Source organism: Chelonia mydas, chromosome 11, assembly GCF_015237465.2.
Source record: "Chelonia mydas isolate rCheMyd1 chromosome 11, rCheMyd1.pri.v2, whole genome shotgun sequence".
Classification (NCBI taxonomy): Eukaryota; Metazoa; Chordata; order Testudines; family Cheloniidae; genus Chelonia; species Chelonia mydas.
This window is the reverse complement of record NC_051251.2, coordinates 20,714,458-20,721,441: the sequence shown is the minus strand read 5'-3', so window position 1 is coordinate 20,721,441 and position 6,984 is coordinate 20,714,458. Positions and strand designations below refer to the sequence as shown.

Genomic DNA, 6,984 nt, shown 5'->3' with positions numbered 1-6,984 from the left:
ATATATTAGCCCCAGGTTAAGTAGGTCCCTTTTCCCTGGGTAAGGTAACAGGGAAGGTTCCAGAACAATCAGGAACCTTCTGGAGACAAGACAGACAGGCTGATTAGAACACCTGCAGCCAATCAAGAAGCTGCTAGAATCAATTAAGGCAGGCTAATCAGGGCACCTGGGTTTAAAAAGGAGCTCACTTCAGTTTGTGGTGCATGTGTAAGGAGCTGGGAGTAAGAGGCACTAGGAGCTGAGAGTGAGAACGCATACTGTTGGAGGACTGAGGAGTACAAGCATTATCAGACACCAGGAGGAAGGTCCTATGGTGAGGATAAAGAAGGTGTTGGGAGGAGGCCATGGGGAAGTAGCCCAGGGAGTTGTAGCTGTCACACAGCTGTTCCAGGAGGCACTCTAGACAGCTGCATTCCACAGGGCCCTGGGCTGGAACCCAGAGTAGAGGGCGGGCCTGGGTTCACCCCAAACCTCCCAACTCCTGGTCAGACACAGGAGGAGTTGACCTGGACTGTGGGTTCACAAAAACGGCCAAACTAAGGGCTGCCGTGAAGCTCCAAGTTGAGCAAATCCACCAATAAGCGCAAGACCCACTAAGGTAGAGGAGGAACTTTGTCACAGTGATGCCTATTGTTATGGTTGCAGAATGACTTCCATTTGCTGACAACTCTTTTGATATTTTCCTTTCTGAAACTTGGCATGGTTGTTCACACTACAGTGTTGTTGCTTTTTAAGTCAGTCAAAACAGTGCAGCTGTTTTTGAGAATGGAGAGTGAAAAAAAATTACTTTTCCATTATAAAATATTGACATTTTTGAACAGCTTTAGAATGTCAGTGGGAGATGCTAGAAATTTGGCAGAGAGACAGTCCTTGACTCACAGATGTGCCTTTTGAAGATCTCATGAAAATTTGTTGTGACCTGTGAGAGTTTTAGAGGTTTACAATATGTATTTGGTGCAAGAGCACTGGATTTTGCAATGTGATCACTTAATGGTCTGCCAATATTCTCTTGGTTCTGCACGGGTGTAGATAGTTCAAAATTCTTAAGCAGCTATTTATTACTATATTACAGTAGTGATCCCAACCAAGATTAGGGCCTTGTAGTGAAATGGGTGGAGCAGTGCTCCCTTGTTGACCTTCCTCTGCAGCTGTGGGTTTGCCCAGGGGAAGGAAGCACTGAGCCACTATGTTGTATGCAGAAGGAGAATGGCTGAAGGGATAGATAAAACTCAGTTTGGAGGTTGGTGTCCTTCATGACATGCAGCCAAAGTAGCGGGGCATGGTCAGTAACTAAGGTGAAATGACTGCCCGGAAGATAGTATTGGAGTGAGTCCATGACCTACTTCACCACTAATGTCTCTCTTTTATGACTACAGAAGAGGCCTTCTCCCTTGAGAAAAATTTTCAGCTAAGGTAGAGGAGGAGGTGTTCATCACCTTCCATCCCCTGAGATAAGGTGGCTCCTAATCCCGCATTGGAGGGATTGGTTTGTAGCAGGAATTCCCTGGTGAAGTTGAAACTGTACAAAACTGGTTCTCCGCAGAGATGGGGCTTAAGGGTTTAAAAGGTGTCTTGACAAGCATTGGTCCACTGGATCTTTTGGGGCTATCGTTTTTAAGGAGATCCCTACAAGGGGCCACAATAGTCAAGAAGCCGGGAATAAATTGTTGTTAGTATTATGACAGTCCTAAGAAGCTGTATACCTTTTTCTTTGGAGTTGGCATGGGGCATGACTGGAGGGCTGGACCTTATCCACCAAGGATCACACCTTCTCTTTCCCCAGGTAGATTGTCTCATTTTTGCCCAGGTGGCATTTAGTAGGGGTTTTCCATCAGGACAGCTGCCTTGAGGGACTGGAGTATGGCAGTTACTTGTTTTAGGTGGTTTTCCCAGGTTCGACTGTAGATTATGCTGTCATCCAGGTATGCAACAGCATAGCTATCATGGAGCCGGAGGACCTGGTCCATCAGTTGGTGGAACATGGCTAGGGCCTCATGTAATCCAAATGGCGTAGTCTGGAATTAAAAAGACCAAAATGGGTGGCAAAGGCCATTTTTCCTTGGGACTCAGGCATGAGGAGGATCTGCCATCAAATACCTGTTGGTCAGATCTAGAGTGGTAATGTACTCTGCCTCACCTAGACATCAAATAATTCATCAATGCATGGTATAGGGTACACATCAAATTTCAATATGGCAATTACTTTCCAGAAATCTATACAAAAATGAATAGTCCGATCAGGCTTAGGGACGGGCACTATTGAACTTCTCTGTTCTCTAAATGACTCCTCAATTACTTGCAGCTCTAGCATCTACTGAAGCTCTTGCTTCTCTTATTCTCTGGGGAAGGGGGTCATGAATTTTCTCTGACTCATTGTCCGGGTTCAGTCTTGGAGTAATGAGAAATTAGAGGGTTCATCCAGATTGCATAGAAAACACCATGGTGAAGGGAGTAATCAACTGCTGGGCCTGGACCATTTGTTCTGCAGTGAGGTTAGTCCTGATTTTGACCATCCCAGGCTTTGAGGTTCCAGTTGTCTGTGGGCCCAATTCAGACTTTGGTGGCTAGGGGGCTATAAACAGGCCCTTTCAAGCCTTCCATGGCTTTAGAAGATTCATGAGGTAAATTTGTTGGAGTTTACATCTGTCTGCTGGACATTGTAATTCACAGGCCCCACTCGTCACATCACCTCATAAGGCCCCTGCCAGCAGGCAAACAACTTAAATTCCGCACTGGGAAGTAATAAGAGAAACCGATCCTCAGGTTGAACCCCCTGAAGGTGGGCACTTTTATTAAAGGCTGCTTTCTGGGTGCTCTGGGCACATAGGAGTTTCTCCTTGGAGGATAAGCTTAAAGCTTTGGGCCTCTCCTGAAGGTCAAGAATGTACTATACCACATTACCCATGCCAGGTGACTGTTCTTTCCACATTTCCCATATGAGGTCCAAAATCCATTGTGGTTGTCTCCCATAATAATAGCTTTAATTGTAAAAAGTAAATGGTGGATTGTGACACTCCTCCCCTTCTGTTTGTAATGAAAGGGAGTAATTGGTTCCAATGTCAGATATTCATAGTGATAAACTTTCTTAGCATATTCTTTAGGGTCCCATTAAATCATTCCACCAGCTTGTCTGTTTGGGGATGGTAGACTGATGTTTGGAGGGTCTTTATTTTCAACAGTCAACATAGTTCCTTCATTGTCTGGGACATGTTTGTTCCCTGGTCTATTATAATGTGGAACCCCAGTCTAGGCAAAGATTTTCATCAGTTCAGAAACAACTGCTTTGGCATTCATAGAGCACAGGGATATGACCTTATGATAATGGTTGACATAGTCCGCAAGTACCAAAATGTACTGGTAACCTGCAGCACTCTTTTCAAGAGGGCCAATTATGTCCATCCCAATATGATTAAAGGGTATGGGAGGGGAACCAGTGAAGTTTTCTCCATTGGCTGGGGTGCTGTGAACTAGCCCTCTGGGCAGCAGGCAAAAAAGTTGGGGATGTCCTTTTACATTCCAGGCCAAAAAAAAAAAAAAAAAAATCAGACTAGAATTTGAGCCAGACTAGAATTCTCTCCTTTCTGAGGTGCTTCATGAAACGTATGCTGTGGGCCAGCCACATGACCTTCTTCTGATGGGATCTGGACACGAGAAGCTGGTTTCAGATTTCCTCAGGCTGGCGGTCTCTCTCAAGGTGATAGGGATGATCACTCTGAATCTCAAAATGAGGGAAGACTTTAGCTTATTGAGGTTCCACCATTTCCCCATTGAAAACTGCCACGTGGACATAGGCCTGGTTCAGCATGTCATCAGTTCTCTGTTCTTCAATTAAGTTGGAGAATTTTGTTAGGATCTCCGACTTGGGTAAGGAAAGGGTCTTCAAGTCAGAGTTTTCAGAGGATACTTTACACTGTATACTTTGTACAAAGATTACTACAACAGTATGTAGGGTATGCACACAGGTACATTCTGTCACAACTTCCGTAGGGTTTCACATTCCCATGTATGCATTATAGAAGGATGGTACCTGGGGGTGATCCAAGATTGGGATCACAGGGGGACTACACCAGAGTATCCTGAATCTCTGTGACCCACCACTTCTGTCCCATTCACCTTTACAAAGCTAGTCAATGTCACAAGCTTTGGTTGTTGAGCTCAGGCTCCAGCAGTCCAGATTTTCCCAAAGCTGCCCTCCATGAAGGGGTAATCTTGGGACCAGTGCCCAAGATGGCCACTTGAACAAGTAAATGTCTGAGATTTTGCTGTTGCAATTGGGGAACTTCCCTAGGTCCCCAGAAGGTCCCATCTGCATGAGGTCCCCCTATTTTGGTTTCCATGGTTTTTTCCTTCTTAAGAACAGGTAGATTGGTGGTTTCTCAAACTGGGGCTGAGTCAACAGCTCCAGACCTTTTGTGCAGGAAATCCATGGTCCCCACAATCCATGGGGACTCCGGAGTCTGGGTGATGGGGGAACAGAAGGGCACCCCTCAAGATGTCAGCCTTCATGGCCAGTTTTTTCATTTGGCTGTGACGTTCCTTTGACTCCATCTGGTCCACATGGTCCTTGGCCAGCAGATAGCTCTTCATTAGGTGACTGACATTTGCCATGGTCTTGGGTTCATGGCCTAGGACACAGTCCTTTCCCCTAGGGTGGGGAATATCTGGGTGAAGAATTCAAGTAGTCATCTTTGCCATCTGGGTTCCTGTCTTCATCTCAGGTCTGAGCCATCTCCAACATGAATTTCATAGCTTTTCAGCAATCATGCAGGACTGTGCTCTGAAAGGATACCATTCTTCCCAGAAATGTTGTGGAGTGTCTCTTATGAGATGTCCAGAGTATCAAAGATGCTGCTGACCTGCATATAATTTCAGACAGTGACAAGGTCTAAAAGCAAGATTAGCTGTTTGCTGGCCCCATACTTAACTGGGATTGAGCAAAGCTGCCTATTGTTCAAGGGGTCACTGAGCTGCAGGTGCCATTTGCCCCAAAGTTTCAAGGAAGGCCTTGTTGTCGGGCCTCCTCTTTGTACGCCTGACGAGAAAGAGGCTACTGCTGAATCAAGTTTTGCCAATACTGCTATAGTAGGCAGCCATAGTACAGTGATCACCTATTGTAGTAGTTGCTGCTATTGGACCATTAGATCATGTATTAAATGGCTGCTGGTGGTTGGCTATTTGCTGGAAGATTTGTTGTTGCTGGTATTGAGTGTTCTGCTCAGCCATCCATTTTAGCAGTGGATCCATAGCCATCCAGCTACGGGGAAGGAGAGACATTTGCTTTAGGGTATCCACCCCTTTTCTTTTCAAGGCTTGACTAGGTCCCTTGCACACGGACTAGGTTATACTTGCATTCTCAACCAAATCTGTAGTGGTTTGCCTAGAGCACAGCTCACCCTGGAGCTTCCTGATGCTCTGACATGGCCACAATTCTCCTGGCAGAAGTGGGGAGGGAGAGGAAGTCTGCCTCCGGGGGTTCACTAAGGCAGGCTTCAGCTCAACAGCTAATCGTCCCTTCAGTCTTACTCCCTTCTGGAATGGGGTGGGGTTGGAGGATCTCATCCCTGAAATGCTTTAAAACAAAAAACAAAGTCAACTCAATACTGGACCATTCCCAGTCTGCCAGTGGGGCGTCCCTGCCCTTTCCTTTCTCCTTAGTCCACAGGCAGTCTCTTAACTGAGTGTTGCTCTCTTCTGAGGTCTAACTACTCATCCCCAGTGGCTGCTCCGGCTAGTACGCCCATCTCTCGGCCAGTAAAGCTTGCTTCAGGCAGAGGCAGAGCTCCATCCTCATTCCTGAGCCAGGCTCTCTCCTTTTATTCTCCCTCCAGGCTTGGCATTGGCCACAGGTATAGCAGGGTGGGGCTAGCTGGGCCCATAGACTCTCCTAACCCATTCTCTGCTGTTGTGAAGCCTCTTTGTCCCATCACAGGCTCCATTTTACTAAGCACTGTTCATACTTAGCATAAGAGAGTATTTTGTTGTCCCTGTTATTGCTGCATTAGGTAAAATCATGCCTCAGTTTAAAACACTGGCAAAACTCCCATTGACTTCAGTGGAGCCAGGATTTACCCTTGTTTTTTCATACTTATCTTCAGAGCTGATCAAAAGCCTATTGAACTCCACAGGAATACTCCTGCTGGCTTATTTGGCTTTGGATCTGTCTCTTTTCTATATCTTTCCTACCACATCACCTGGGTTGTTATCTATTCAGATTTCACAAATGAAGCAAAGTCAAGCCTAGTCTGACCTTGAATGGAAGACTTCCAATGAAAACCAAGGATATTGTGAGAAGCATGTTTTATTCTTGATTGGGTTTGGTCTCTATTCCTTTAAAAATAAAGTGAGCTCTGACCCTTTGGGATGCAAAGCACTATTGACCATAGGTTTTATGTTGCCACCTGACAAAGTCCTACTAAAGCTCCTTCTTCTGGACACTTACCGTAGGGACGGGGCCATGGGTGGTGAGACCTAATGATTACAGCCAGGAGCCTGGAACCGAAGTGCTAAGCCAAAGATCAGAGCCAGAGTCAGGAGTCAAGCCAAAGGTTGTTCTGCTTCTGGGAAAATTCCACTCCTTTAAACCTCAGCCCCTTGGAGAAAAATTGGATAAAACTATTCTCCTAGCTTCAGCTAACCCATTGTCCTAAGGTGCTTCTGTTTGAATGGGCAACCATCAAGGTTTAATGACTCTCCCTTGTCCTTCATTTGGGAGATATGTGAGACAGTTCTGACAGCAGACAAGGGATTCCTCATATACTGATACTTCAATGATACAACAATTTCATAAAATCCCAAAATTCATAAATTGTACATATATTCCCTAAATTGTCACCTCACCCATCATAATATTATCTTTCAGACTAATTAGGTTGGTAACATCAAAACTATAGTGGACTTCATGGATTCTGTCTTTTCTAGTTATCAAAGTTCTACTTGGGGTAGAGCTTCATTTGGACAGGGGGATGGGGCGGGGACAGGGAATAT

At 45.5% G+C, this 6,984-nt stretch overlaps 1 long non-coding RNA gene across 1 annotated transcript; it reads right to left on the bottom strand.

Moving 5' to 3' along the window:
- Positions 1-4,758: 4,758 nt before the first annotated feature.
- LOC122462489 lies at positions 4,759-6,567 on the bottom strand. The gene is made up of 2 exons (XR_006285047.1): positions 6,440-6,567; positions 4,759-5,569 (listed from the first exon to the last, which is right to left on the bottom strand). It is a non-coding gene; the product is annotated as an uncharacterized LOC122462489 (long non-coding RNA).
- Positions 6,568-6,984: the final 417 nt, after the last annotated feature.